The sequence below is a fragment of the Alosa alosa genome, chromosome 16 (genome assembly GCF_017589495.1).
Source record: "Alosa alosa isolate M-15738 ecotype Scorff River chromosome 16, AALO_Geno_1.1, whole genome shotgun sequence".
NCBI lineage: Eukaryota > Metazoa > Chordata > Actinopteri > Clupeiformes > Clupeidae > Alosa > Alosa alosa.
This window is the reverse complement of record NC_063204.1, coordinates 8,292,510-8,308,594: the sequence shown is the minus strand read 5'-3', so window position 1 is coordinate 8,308,594 and position 16,085 is coordinate 8,292,510. Positions and strand designations below refer to the sequence as shown.

The 16,085-nt window shown below is 40.7% G+C and overlaps 1 pseudogene; it reads left to right on the top strand.

Moving 5' to 3' along the window:
• The first annotated feature begins 2,480 nt into the window (after nt 1-2,480).
• LOC125309848 lies at nt 2,481-14,288 on the top strand (annotated as a pseudogene).
• The last annotated feature ends 1,797 nt before the right edge of the window (nt 14,289-16,085 follow it).

Sequence of the window (16,085 nt, the reverse complement as noted above, 5' to 3'; positions counted from 1 at the left end):
ATAGTGCTGTTGCAACAACGGCAGCACAAATGTCACATCATATTACTGCTCGCATACTTGACAGCCGCACAGGGATAAAGGTGAAGTTAAAGTGACATTATTAAGCAAGTATTAGCACTTATAAAAGAGAGCCACGACAGGTGAGGTCACCGACATCAGTCGTCTAGGCAACAGTCGCACTGTTCTACTGTGTCACTCTTGTCAGCCGCTTGATGGTGGATTTCAGCAAGTGACACTAGAGGATGTAGAGTGTAGTCACACAGGATGAAGACAGAGACATGGGGGTGTGTGTGTGTGTGGGGGGGTGACAGAGCCCTCCTTTCAGATGAGTGATGAAACATGAGCAGTTTTTATGAAAGCGGCGTTGCCAAGTCATGCCAGAAGCCTTCACGCTCTTTAAAAAAAGATGTGGATTGGCTCTTAAGATTTGCCATGACTGAAAAAAAAAAGTCTTTGCTAGGTATGTCAGACATGGTTTCCCCAGTTGTGTGTAGCTGCACTGCAAGTGAATTCAGTGATATTTGCATATATCAGTCGTGTGTGTGTAGATGTGTATGTGCTTTAATGTCCACACAATGGATGCCTTTCTTCAACAGTGTAGCTCATGACTAGTTATTGTTTGACAAAATACTGCATTGATACATAGGGTTGGGCACCAAAACACGGTTCTAATATGGCACCGGTGCTGACGTAAACGGTAATAACTGCATCGAATAACAACGTGGATTTCGGTGCCTCATTTCGGTGCTTAAATAGCGTTTTTATTTATTAATTAATTTATTTATTTATACGAGGCATCACTGCATGTCATGTGCCATCTCTAAAGTCTTGCTCTGATAGCAACACATCCAGATACAGTTAGCTAACATAAACACTGGATGTATAAACCAGAGGGGTGCACCACATAGGGAGTGGACAGTGTTTGACAGCTTGCCTGAGCCCAAGTAGCTTACTTTAAAGCGATATCGCGAGCTCCTGTCAAAATGTAGCAGTGGGCCTAACTACACACAAGAAAAAGGCTATGAAACAACATCAACAGTATACCTTACACAATATCCTTGCTAATGCGCTAACTGGCATTTATTTGAAATGTTATCAGCAAAGTTGTAAGGTGAAAACTTTATTTCACGGTGTGTTCTAAACATAATGGCATGATATTCTTGCATGTGCTTGAAGCCCATATAGCATCACAATGAATATGAAGATCATGTTAAAAGTTAGCTGGCAAAAACGCAAATATGTAGGTTACATACCTGATGTCACTGAGCTGTCAAAGAGGCTACGAAACCATCTCCGTACATTATCGCTAATTAAACTCAGCTGACTGGTGTTAGCGCATAACCATAGTTGTGGTTAAAATGCCTAGGCTAGCGCTGGGAATCTAAACACTTCAACACCGACATGTAGCCTAACATGTTCAAAACTATTGCGTGTTATGGGTTAAGAAGACATGAAATTTCTTAAAGCATTTGGGAACACACTGAATTAACTGGAAAGTAAGCTGTTTTAACATTTAAATGTATTATTCGTAGGAGCAATGAGATATTGATAGTAAATTGAATATATAACAGTTCAATTTCATGTTCAAATTTGTTTTATCAATAAAATAAAATAAAAAATGCTTTAGACCAGGGGTTCCCAAACTTTTCCACGACAAGGCCCCCCAAATACCACTAGGTGCTTGCCAAGGACCCCCTTGATGTGTTATTAAACCCATCGACAGTACTACGGCAAAAGTAAATATACATTAACCCATCGACAATACTATGGCAAATGTAAATATACATTAAGCTAATCCTAATAATTATTTTAGCCACAAGCATTTCGCGATGGAGCATACAGTATTTGGGGCTTTCTGCTACTGTATATGAGAGCTATCACTCTACTATTATTCCCAGTCATTATCATGGGAAATATAATGTTCAGATATGCCTCACATTATTATAATGGCATTGTATAACAACCCTCATAGTAATAGATATATTTAACATTTTTCAAATGTATTTATTTGTTGCTTTTGTTTTTTCTTCCAACTTGCTGAGGCCCCCCTGGCACCCCCTCGCGCCCCCCACTTTGAAGACCATTTTAATTTAAAAACAAAGTACCGGTTCAGGCACCGTTTCGGTACCGGCACCATTTTAAAAGTATCGATTTAGCACCGGTATCGGATAAAACCCAAACGATACCCAACCCTATTGATACATATTAACCTCTTCCCTGCATTACCCGTAAATGATGTGTGGGTAAAGTAATAAGTTAAAGACTGCCTAAATGCAGCATAAATATACTTTTCATCACTTTTTAACATATCCAAGCTCAGAGACTTTAAAATTATCATCTTTATGAGTGACTTTGTGACAAGCACATTACGCTTGCCACACTTTTATTCCTACTGTCACTGCTCAGGCTTAACATCCCTGAAGAAATTACAAAAAAAAAGAAATGCTATCTTTGTCCATCTTGACAAGAGATGAGGCAAGATGGCTGCCAGTCCAGAAATAGCCCATCGGAGTTCTGGAGCAGATGGGAAGGAGAAGGAGAACTTCAGATCAGTAATGCAATTAGGTGAACTGTCAGCAAGCAAATTGAACGGAGTCTTGTTGTTGTAATTACAGTAAAGCTAAAATATTATAAAGCCTCCGCCAACGTAATTGTTGTCGGCGTTTCAATCCTGCACAATTCTCAGAAAAACAAAACAATCCATAAATAAATAAAAAATAAAAAAAACACTGCAGCCTTTGGTTTTCAGATTGGGCCCTTTCACGTGTGCTGCACTCGTGTGCTGAGAAAGCAAGACGATAGAGATATTTTCTCTCTTTTATTATTTTTTTCCTTTCTCTGTTTTTTTCCTTTCTCTCTAAACACTTGAGATAATGAGGAGAGTGATGGAATATGCATTAATGTAAAAATCACTTTTAATGAAGATGATATGACAATTATGGACATAGCAAGGGACCCTTACAGTATGTGGCGTTGCCTGTGATTCCCCATGATTAGATAATGGAATAAATCACCTTAGGCAGATGGAGGCCTGAGTGCGGTGGCAATTTAATCCTCATCTTGCTGCATCCTCATGCATTTTTGCCCCCAATGGATGCACATGCAAAGTAGCCAGGTTTATTTATAGATTCGAGCAAGTGAATTTTTTATTTGACTACATGAATTATATAGCTTAATATAATTAACATTTTTCTTTCGCTTCTGACTGTAGATCATAGATATGTTAATGTCTAAAGATGATTTTCTTCAATTATATATTAATATTCACCCATGACTTATTAAGCATATTTGATTCATAGTTGTGTTTGGGGATGGAAATGTTTTATTATGAGCTGCTTTGAACTATAGGCACTTCTTCTAATTAAACTTAAATTACCTCGGCCGGTGCAAATAGGAAGACAAATCTCACTACAGTAGATATGGACAGCTATTTTCTCCAGGAGACTGTTCTGACCCTCTGTTTAATAGAAATGTTGAAAAGTATGCGTCTTAGTGGAATCCACACAAAATATGGTCTGTATACTAAAAATCCATTACAGTGCTGAAGTTTTACTTTAACAATACAAAACAGCCTATTGTGGTTGAGAGGACATCTTATTGTAACCTACCACAACAATGTGGAGTTCAAATCCAAGGTAACCAATTTAAATTGTGGTTGCCACACTCAAGGATGGCTGAAGTTGGATGACTGGAGTTTTTTTTTTTTTTCATTTAGTTGTCATTGAGCTTCTCTAGTGCATCAGTAGGCCTATATTTTAGATAGATAGATAGATAGATAGATAGATAGATAGATAGATACTTTATTGATCCCCTGGGGAAATTCAAGGTAGCATACAGACAACACACACACACACATTCACTAACAGCAGAAAAGGTAATTAAAAGTATATAATATAAAAACACAACTAAGCAATAAGGACAGTAGAAGATAAAGAATATACTAAATATACTAAAATACAAATTATACTAACACTTAATCTAAATAAATTCTAAAAACAGTATCCACATAGTGGTGATTAATCAATCAAGAGGCGCTTGCAATGACTGAGGCAGGGACTGAGCCTGTGATTCTCTCTGCATAGTAAGGTAGGCAAGGTGACGTGTTGCCAGAACACCAACCGTATGGACCCCAGAGCGATAGCACAAAATCAATACGTCTTACAAGGCGAAAACGCAGAAAGGCTAGATTCAGCGCTAGCTATCAAGGTAATCTCTCTGATCTAGAAAATATGATTAGACAAATTAGGAAAGAAACTGACCAGGAATTGAATCGTAATGTTAAACCAATGACCTTGCAACCTACTCTTGAATTAAGTTCACCTGAAAGCGAAATGAATGAATGTGTTGAAGCAGATGTTGAACAATGTGCAGGATTACTAAACCAGATCACCCTGACCTCAGAAATAGTTAATGATTATTGAATGTGAATAAAAGAATGGAAAATGAACCATAACTGCAAACAATGACCTCATAATAAATAATAAAGTGCGATGAATGAAATGTATCATTACAAGTATTTTAGTAGCCTGACCTTGTAAAGTCTAGGGAATTATGCATGTAAAGAATTGTATGTCTCAAACTGTGAAATGGGTAAAGTGCCTTAAACTGTTTAAATGAATGTATTCAGATTGCATTGCGTGAAGAGTTAATGCCATAAGTGTTTGTAACCTGTAAGAATGTAACCGATCTCTCTTGATGACTGTAAAAGTGTATGTTGCTAAATGTAATGTGTCACATGGTTATAATTGCCATTAAATGTAAACTGTTTGTGTAACCTCTGGAAACTATCTGTAAACCTGAATGTAATGTATCATCTCCGAAATGTAACCCGGAGAAGTATGTTAATGCGTGTCATCTTAAATTGTTGGTTAAGATCAGTGACTTCTAGAATGTATTAGCTATCGTGAGAATTTTCCCAGCTACCGTGAGAATATTCCCAGCCATCGTGGGAACTTCTAGAAGGTTCTAAACTGTCGTGGGAAAATAGGATTGATTTGTCTCAGGAATGTGTGGGGGAGGTTAAGTCCACCTAGTATAAATAGGGGTCGAACCTAATGATCGGGGCTGCTTCTTCTTTTTTCCTTCCTTCAACTCGTTGGGTTTTTGGTTTATGATGTCGCGTGCGGTTGTTAGAATTCGTCCTCCGAAATTCGTTGAGAAGCAAAGTGTTAGACGTCGTGCCAGGCTGAGTCGCGGACCGAAACTCCGTGGAACCTGTTGCAGATATCAGACCTGCTACTCCGACAGAGAGTGACTGCAGAAGACAATCAGCTGACTTTTTCCCTTTTTTTGAGGACTTACTTTTTTCCTTCTATTCTCTTTTTCTCCATATGTGGAATTACCATTTTTATTGTAATCTCTTCTCCATGTGTGGATTTACTATTTTCCTATTTTGTGGATTTACTCTTTTTATATTTTCTACAACATTGTAACCTGCAAGTGGATATTACGCCGCATTTTGTAACATCACCAAAGTGCTGAAAAGTAAAGAACTCATTTAACCTTGGCATCCAATTCTTCAAGCAGTATTTTTGTCTTTTCTTGGTTTTTCTACGAATTCCAGCAGGAGGGTAAGATAACTGGTTTCTTCTGTGGTTATTCATCTGCTCTGTCTAAGACTTGGGTTAGTTGGACTAATAAAATCTCCATCCTTATAAAACCTGAGCAAGAAGTAGCCTATAACCTGTGTCTCTAGATAAATTCTAGGGTCAAACATCTTCGCACGTTAGCCAACTGTTCGAGGCCTAGGCGTAGTCGCTCCTTATTTCATAAACATCTCAATAAATCCACCACGGAAGCCTGATCAACTTCCAAGGGGGATATTTAAAATAGGAGTAATTGGTTATCTGCGCCGCAGAGGGAAGACGTGCGACTTCACTCGACAGTAGGTCCCTGCTATCAACAATAACCTCAAGGGGGTATCGTAGGTCTTAACTGCCTAGGCCTGGGGTTACGTCTGAAAACGGCTGACGTTGACTAGGTTCTGGGGGTTACCTGCAGGGGGCAACACAAAGGTGCTCTTTGTGAGTGTCATAGTGATAGTGCAATGGTGATAGTGGTCATGGTGATAGTGCAAATGAGTAAGTCCAACAGTGCAACAGTGCAAGAATAAGTCTATAAGTCATATAACTATTTTAAGAAAGTTCGGCTGTGGCATGGAGGGAGAGGTTATGCATACAGTATGTGCTAATGTGCTAATATAGCACGCAAACAGTGAGGCAGAAAGACAGTGGTAAAAAGTGTCTAGTGGACAGACAGTATCCAAACATGGAGGGGGTTTAGAGGCAGACAGACTATGCAGACTATGCCATTTTATGATGTGGTGGTAATTCCATGCAGTATATATTTGGCTGTTTACAGTAGTGCTTATAGTGATAAACCTGTTTTTTTTTCCATTACTCTTGCACACATACAGTATTTTTTTTTCTCCTAATTTTCTCAACTGTCTGTTTTAGAGGTCAGAATAACACCAGGAATGTATGCCACTCTCACATCTAGGCTACATCGGGCAGGGGCACAACTCAGGTGTTTTAGAAGACTACTAATCTCATTTTTCTGATTTCATTTTTTGTTGCATACGCTTCAAGAACGGAACGCTATGAGTCAACACTTGGCCCAGCACTGTGGTGACCCATCTGGCAGCTTGCATGTGAAAGCAGCTTCTTACCTGTAGATCGCTGTAAGATGGTTATGCTGGAGGCCAGCCTGCCAAGCTTGACATTGTTGGTGTATGATGGTCATGCTGGAGGTCAGCCTGCCATGCTTGACATTGTTGGTGTATGATGGTCATGCTGGAGGCCAGCCTGCCAAGCTTGACATTGTTGGTGTATGATCATGCTGGTTTGCTAGAATACCAACATAAGCTGGCATGGCCAGCTAAACCAGCAGTGTAGATCAGCATCACCAGCTAAATTACCAACCAAATTACCAACTTGGTATACCAAATTACCAACTTGAGGTGGTATGAGAAGCAAAACCAGATGGTAATTCAGCTGAAGGTATGGTTTTCAAGTTTTGCTGGTCTAGCTGGTCAACTATCATAGGGTGGTCAAACAAGCTGGTCAACCAGCAAACTACCTTAAGCTGGTCAGGCTTTTTCAGCAGGGAATTAATTATGTCTCAGAGATCAGAGTGTTCAATTCACCCTAGTATAGCCTACCACTTTCACCAACCTTCTTTCATTCTTTGGTAACAATATAAATTATAGCCTGCAAATTAGAGGAAAAGTAGCTGCTATGGTTTCTTTATTTCTGTCTTTCTTTCTTTCTTTTTTATTCTTTCTTTCTTTCTTTCTCTCATTTATTCATTCTTTCTTTCTTTCCTTCTTTCATTCTTTCTTTATTACTGCGCTGACACATGTGCACACGTGATATAATGAAATAAAAATGCTCCTGCTTCTTCACCAGCAGAGGGGTCCCACACACTAGTGAAAAAGAGCCCAGGCACAACCTGGCACCTCATGATATGTGACATTGTGCTCACTAAACACACACACACACACACACACACTTTGCGTGTACACATCACACACACACACACACATACACACATAGAGAAAGACACACATACAACACCATGGTGATAATTACTCAAATATTACCCTTAAGCTGTGTTTACCAAACAAGAGGAAGGAAATATCCCAACACCCCAGGCAACACCACAACCACCGCACCACCACCCCAACAACACCACCACCCCATCACCACCCTACCAGCACCACCACCACCACCCCATCACCACTCCAGCACCATCCCACTAGCACCACCACCACAGCACCACCTCCACAGCACCACCCCAGCACCTCCCTCTCGCCCTGTCTTCAACCGGTATCCCTCACCTCTCTCTCTCTCTCTCTCTGGTAGCAGGGGTATTTGATGAGGATAGCTGCGGTAATTAGGCCACACTCCTTTCATGTGTGCCCGTGCCGACGTCACCCTGCTGGGGAGCGTGGCAGAGGAAGGCCCTCCTGGGCACCAGATTTGAGTCATTAAGAAAATCAGGTCAGCCGTGCCAAGCCCAGGGAGCCCTGCATCCACAGCACCTCCACAGTCCTCTCCCTTCATTCATCAGGACGCAAATAGACCAGGCACCTGTGGATTCCTCACGATGCTGCAGGTCTCTCACATTGTTTCTGCAATACTCATACTGATACACCCAGGACATCAGACATGTCTGGCACTTCAGGAATGCACCTCTCTTCAGGATTCCACAATGAGCCTTTTCACATGCATGAAATAATAAAAAAAATACAGCAGGGCTGTGACTCAATAAGAACACATGGAATGTAGCACTTGAGACTGAAAATATTAAGTGTTTGTGAGATAAGCTGTGCAGGGGCTAGGATCAGAGGAGCTCATTATCATACCTGTCAACATTTAGCTTTCCAAAAACGGGAGATTGTTGTTCGGCCGGGGGGGGGGACAGTGTTTATACCGGATCTGTGTTTGCATATTTAATACGTTTCATACACGTGTGTCAACACTGCATTTCGGTCATTGCTTTTACCTTACCATTACCTTACGCATGCCATTTGTATCCTGCAGCCTACTTTCAAAACTCCAAAGCTGCTTGCTGTCAGATTTGGTTCCGAGGGAACAAGTTCAGTGTATCAACAACACTCAATAACAGTTTATGTGATGTGTTAATCAATTAAATTCCCAACAATTTCACAACAGCTAGTTCTGGAGTAGGCCATTCAACTAGCCCGCTTGCTTACGACGAGACTCAGGCTGCACCGTTGGCACCCGCTTCCTTATTTGGCTTTTGGGTTGCCAGGTTTTAGCCTATAACAAAACGGTTGAAATTGAAACTAAGTGATCGTGTATGTGTAGGGTGTATTTCATACACAATCTGGCAACCTGAATGGATCAATGATTTTAAAATGAAGTTTGATGGCCATGCAAATTTCCGGGAGAAATAACAAAACGGGAGGGTGCTGGGAGATGACCTTGAAATACGGGAGAAACCCGTGAAAAACGGGAGTGTTGACAGGTATGCTCATTATGGTTAGTGCACATCTGACTCAATGTTTACGTAGGGCTCTGGGGTTTTTGTCTGTGAGTGGTGGTATGGGCTTTAGATTACAGTATGAGCTTCACTCAAAGACCTCTCTGACCAGCTGCCCAAACAAAGTTGGGAACGTACAATTAAAGTTCCCCAGTGAAATACTGTTTTTTGCAACACGTAAAATATGTATATTTGTATGTATCTAAAAGCAAACTAAAGCAGTACAGTGAAATCACTGTTTTTGGTTGCATGCTGTTTTGATTTGAATATGAAAAGTCAAAGCAGTCACTCCAAAAAGATCTCTATGTCTGATCAAGTCCATTAATTAAACAATGGCAATGGCAAATCTTTTCATCATAGTGTAACTATATTTTGCTTGCTGTTCCACTGAACGTCACCATGGAAAAGTAATTAAACTCTCAAGCTCTGACAGGCAAGGTAATTTCAAAATGAATAGCAATTAAGTTAATTAAAAAAACACGATTCTTCTAATGTTCACTGCCTCTAATCATTCATCACGCTATGATTTAAGATGAGTAGTAATAAAAGGGCCTCAATCAAATGAAGCCATGCAACATGAAACATACACTGTGTTCAAGTTTTTAACACAAACACTGCAATCAAATGAAGCCATGCAACATGAAACATACACTGTGTTGAAGTTTTAAACACGAACACTGCAATCAAATGAAGCCATACAACATGAAACATACACTGTGTTGAAGTTTTAAACACGAACACTGCAATCAAATGAAGCCATGCAACATGAAACATAGACTGTGTTGAAGTTTTAAACACGAACACTGCAATCAAATGAAGCCATACAACATGAAACATAGACTGTGTTGAAGTTTTAAACACAAACACTGCAATCAAATGAAGCCATACAACATGAAACATAGACTGTGTTGAAGTTTTAAACACAAACACTGCAATCAAATGAAGCCATACAACATGAAACATAGACTGTGTTGAAGTTTTAAACACAAACACTGCAATCAAATGAAGCCATACAACATGAAACATAGACTGTGTTGAAGTTGTTAACATGAACACTGCAATCAAATGAAGCCATGCAACATGATCGTGTTGAGGTTTTGAACATTTACTGTGTATAACCTGTAACCATTTATGTAATGCCACATTCCCACAGGAGACAGGAGCATGGCATTGTTGATAAATGATTGATGGATTGATGGGCATGTGTTGACAGAATGCCTGGAACAACAGCAGTACAGATAAATCCATCCGAGAGCAGTATGTCATTCAATACATGCAGGGCTTCTGTTTAAATTTCCTCCCATACATGGTGCCTATTATAGCCTATACTATAGCCTCAGTCTTACATAAACAACGTGTGGCAGCACCTGACCAGGAGTGAACAAAAGACTGTTTTAAAAAAAAACAACTTCAAAAGATACAGTAATGTCACCTAGATGTATTACATATGGAATCATGTTAGGATATGGCATGAAGAAATTATGGTTCAGCTGTAGCCAGACCGCTGATGTGGAGGTCAGTGTGAATCTGAACTATTAGTCTTTGTGTGTGTAGATATCAGAGAGAGGTCCTCTGATAAGATGCTATTTGGCTCCTCGGCCAGACGCTTGAGTGAATCTTGTGGATTTAAGTATTTCCTGCCTCACACAGCCTGCTCTACTTAATCAGATCTCACCGCAATCAGCATGCGTGTGTCGTCATCCTGCTTACCCTGGGTGCTTTCCGAGACACTTTCGGAGATAATGGCATGAGACAGAGATGACACCCCATGGATACGTCACTCTGTGTTGCTTCCCCCCCTGATGGGGAAACAAGGTTATCTTGGCGCCGGGGAGACATCCAACACCGTCTCAGCCATCATCTAAACCGGCAATCAACAGTAGGTTTGAGTCCATTCTCATCCTGTCTGAGGAACTTTATGGGAAATGGATTTATAGCTTTGAATTGCGATAAAGCCTTGGACTATAAAGACAAAGCACACATAGACTAAATAACATTTAACAGAATAATAACAATAACAATGAACATAAACAACCCACAATTAAGTTAAGGTAAACAAATTAGTTTTTAGACACTTTTTGAAGATCCCAAAACTATCCCTAGAACGCAAAGCAGTAGGTACATCATTGCACTGATGAGGGATCACAGAGGATGAGAGTCTCGACGGGGACCCTCTGGTAACACTTTATAATAATTACATACAATTCATCATTTATTAAGCCTTTGTTACTTATTAGTTAATGGTTTGTTCATCATTAGTAATTTCTTGTTCATACATAATTGATAATCGGTAAAGCATTTGTTCACACAGTTATAAATGGTTTGTTCATAGTAAATAAGCCTATCCAAAAATATATTTGGTAAGTATATGATTTATACTTAATAAATAATGAAACAAGCACTTATGAATGAAAATATGTTCCCATTATACACCACTTACCACCACATACACCACCACTATTACAAAATGCTTTGTTCATCATTTGTAAAGCAATGCTCCTATGTTAAATCTCATAAATAAAGTATTTGTACACACAGTTATAACTAGGTTGTTCATAGTAAATAAGCATATATCTAAAATATGTTTATAAATTATTGTTAATACTTTATGATGCAATAATATTTTGTTGATGAAGTAATATTTCCATTATTTAACAGTTGTTACATACACATGCACTAATGATTAGTTAGGGTGAGGATACATATTTTATAAACCACTTCCTAATACTATAATTCATGATTAAGTCAGGAGTTACAAGTGGTTAGTTAATGATATTTTGTGAGCTTATCTGAAGTGAGGACTTTCTATGCCTTCCAACACATTTTCAAATGAGTTGTAAAGATTATATTCACATTCATTAATTTAGCAGACAAGCGACGTACACATGTCAATTAAATTGAAGGCCATTGACACAACAGTGAAAGCCGGGAATCGAACCCCTATCTTTACAGGCTACTGCATGCTAGTCCAGCTCCTTATTCACTACAATACCTTGGCCCAGATAGAAAGACCTACAACAACCATGCAAGAGTTTCTGTTTTCTTCTATTACACACTGTTAAGCATCTATTTGTAAACTATAATTAAATGCTGTATTCTTCATTTGTAAAGCATTATTCCTATTATTCCAGCCATATCTCGACGATATTTTAATAACGGGACACACTCGTTATGACCAGCATCTGGATGAGGTGTTCCAGCGGTTTGCTGAGGCGGGCCTGCGGCTGCAAAAAGAAAAGTGCTCTTTTGGAGCTAAAGAAGTGGAGTTTTTGGGATTCCGGGTAGATAAAGATGGAATCAGACCAACACATGAGAAGGTGGCTGCCATACAAGGTGCACCCATTCCACGCAACAAGACCGAACTCCAAGCCTTTTTGGGCCTACTGAATTTTTACAACTGTTTCCTGCGCGACAAAGCTACTGTGCTAGAGCCCCTGCATCGCCTATTGGATCAATCAGCATCGTGGAGGTGGACCAGAGAACATGAAACGGCCTACATAAAAGCAAAGCAGTTGCTTCAGACTGACGATGTTCTGGTACATTACGATGAAGACAAGCCGCTAGTTTTGGTGTGTGACGCCTCACCTTATCGGCTTGGAGCCCTACTCAGCCATGTCCAGCCGGATGGCCGTGAGGCACCGGTGTGTTTTGCTTCAAGGACCATGACCTCTACGGAGAGGAACTACGCACAGATTGATAAGGAAGCACTTGCTATTGTTTTTGCTGTGCAGAAATTCCACCAGAATCTATTCGGCAGGCCATTTGTGGTCTACACAGACCATAAGCCTCTGTTGGGCTTACTACATCATACAAAACCTATGCCTCAAGTCTTGTCTCCTCGGATGTTACGGTGGAGTCTGATCCTTTCTGCATACCAGTATGAGCTCTGCTATCGGCCAGGGAAGCAATTGGCCAATGCTGACGCTCTCAGCCGTTTACCTCTCCCAGCAACTTTTACTGACACTCCGCCGCCACTTGAAGTGTTGCTGTTGGAGGTGGTTCCAGACGCACCTCTTCATGCTGACCAGATTGGGGCGCTGACAGCAGGAGATCCAGTTTTGTCGCGAGTTTTGCGGTGGATTTTGCACGGGTGGCCAATTTGTGTCAGTGACAAAGCGTTTCAGTCCATTCTTTGGCGCGGCGTCCGCGAAATGTCTGTCCATAAAACTGTGTATGTGGGGAAATCGGGTGGTGATCCCCGAACAGGTGCGTAAAGACGTTCTTGCTCTGCTACATGATGCCCACCCTGGAATTGTCCGCATGAAGGGCATTGCCCGCAGCTATGTCTGGTGGCCAGGGTTAGATGCCCAAGTGGAGGAGATGGTAAGGGGCTGCTCAACGTGTCAGCAATCACGGCATGCCCCGCCCCAAAGCCCCTGTGCATCCCTGGGAGTGCACCTTAAGAAGATGGTCCCGTCTCCACATAGATTTTGCAGGCTTTCCTCATTGTGGTGAATTCATATTCAAAGTGGTTCGAGGTGGAGCTGGTGAGCTCTATGTCTTCCTCAGCTGTAATTACCACATTGCGTAAGCTCATGGAGACCCATGGCCTTCCAGATGTAATCGTCTCAGACAATGGCACGGCATTCACCTCAGCAGAGTTCAAAAGGTTTGTACAGCGTAACGGCATCAGGCATACCACTACTGCCCCATACCATCCGTCTTCTAATGGGCAAGCTGAGCGTATGGTGCAGACGACAAAGGAGGCTTTGGGAAGAATGGTTCAAGAGGATTGGCCAGATTTCTGCTGGCACAACACACCACACCTCATTCGGTGACACAGAAGAGTCCAGCTGAAATGTTGATGGGTCATCGCCTAACTACTAGCTTTGGACCGTCTGCATCCGGACTTTGCATCAGACATGCAACAAAAGAGACAGGAAGCTGCGGCCCTAGGTCAAAGGCCAGTGAGGCATTTTCAGGTGAACGAGCCTGTGTTTTTGAGGCACTATGGAGAAGGGCCTAAGTGGGTGTCAGGAGAGGTTGTTGGAATCACTGGCCCCCTGTCTTACAAAGTGCAAACTGAGAATGGTCAAGAGCATCGCCGTCATGCGGACCAACTCAGGAGACGACGCCCCTCAGCCGCCGTGCACCTGCCTTTAGCTATAAGTGAAGATTTCGATGACAGCCTAAGCAGCCCTCCCTGCAACGAAGCTGACAACGAGCTGTCGGACAACAGCCAACCTGATGTCCCACCTATTGCCCCATCCTCCACAAGCTCAGAAACTGCCGCCCCAGCTCTGACTCCTCAAGAGACATTCCAACGACCAGTACGCCTTTAGGGTTCCCCCAAGGCGCTACCAGGATTCTGAATAGTGGGGGGAAGGGGTGTTATGTATTGGGGTAGTTCTCATGTGCGGGCCACCGTAGTTAATTAAGAATTGCAGTACATCAAGTAAGTTGTTGATGTTTACTGGCCACCATAGTTAGGAAGAGTTCTGTTGTATGCTCGCGCTTGGAGAACTCAGCGAGTGTTTTATGCTTGACTGTAACGATGCAGTTTTCTCCAGTAAAAGTTCCTGAACATTAAGCCTGGTGTCACCTCTTCACTCTACTAAAACAGACATAACAATCATTAACTAACCACTTGTAACTCCTGAGTTAATCATGAATTATAGTATTAGGAAGTGGTTTATAAAATATGTATCCTCACCCTAACTAATCATTAATGCATGTGTATGTAACAACTGTTAAATAATGGAAATATTACTTCATAAAAAACATATTATTGTATCATTTATGAAGTATTAACAATAATGTATATATGCTTATTTACTATGAACAAACCATTTATAACTGTGTGAACAAATGCTTTACTGATGATAAATTATGTATGAACAATAAATTACTAATGATGAACAAACCATTAACTAATACGTAACAAAGGCTTAATAAATAATGAATTGTGTGTAGTTATTATAAAGTGTTACCGGACCTCTTAGTGTTGATGGAAGGCCCACATACAGTAGGCACTCTTCAGAGGCCCGCAGTGGGAGAGAGGGGCCGCAGAGCTGGGTCACGGAATTAAGATAGCAATGTGCCACAGTGAGAGATTTGAATTGAATTCTGGTTGCTATAGGAAGCCAATGAAGAGTAACTGTCAGAGAAGTTACATGTGTCCTTTTTAGATGATTAAGAATGTAACATGGAATATTCAGTGATTTTTGGAGATGTATCATTGTACATATACAATCTGAATATCTTTTATAAAGACAGTGTGTTTTGTATTCATCTATATTACCCAAAAGTCATGGTTTCATGGTTTCATTTAATTTAATCTCTGTAAAATCATGGTTTCACTCCATCAATATTTCATTTCATGTGTGTCCATTTATGGTTGTGTAGTCATAGCAACATGTCATGGTATGGGAGCCACTTGTTCGTTTATCAAACTGATGTTAGACATGTTGTGCTCAGCTCGAGTGTAAAACATCCTGATGTCTGGGACTCGATCCTCTGGAAATGTATTGGAAAACAACATGTAATGAGATCAGCCATTTTGTTTAGTTAACCCATGTGCGTTATATAATATAAAGCCAAAGGTGGTTCGGTTTTGATGGACACTATTGCAATATTCTCTCTTCTCCCTACCTAAGGAGCAAATAATACATAAATAAAGCTTGCGAATTGAAATCCAGCATCTCTTTATTTCCGTACTGAAAAGGCTCATTAAGATGAGTACTCCAAAGGCACCATGTTCTCCAAACCTACTGAGACACCTCTGATTAAAGGCTGTGGTGAGAAGAACAGAATGTGTCTCTGTCTTAATTAGGAGGGTTTGCCACAATTAGGCCTCACAATGTCTAGAATGAGGAGCATTTCTGTAGACATGGTAGGTTAACACAAAAACACTGTGTCTTTGACTGTAAAATGTACTCAGAGATGTTTTTACATTACCAGTGTGCTACTCTTTAATTATAAGCTTTAATCAGGATCTAATCCCACTGACAGATGTCCCATTAACCATTTGTATGTCTGATGATTTATGTATTGCTGTTCCTTGCTGTTTTGTGATGCAGGACTATATCTCAGTTGACACTTTGAAATTTTGATCACATGAGGGATGACAGATGAAGGGT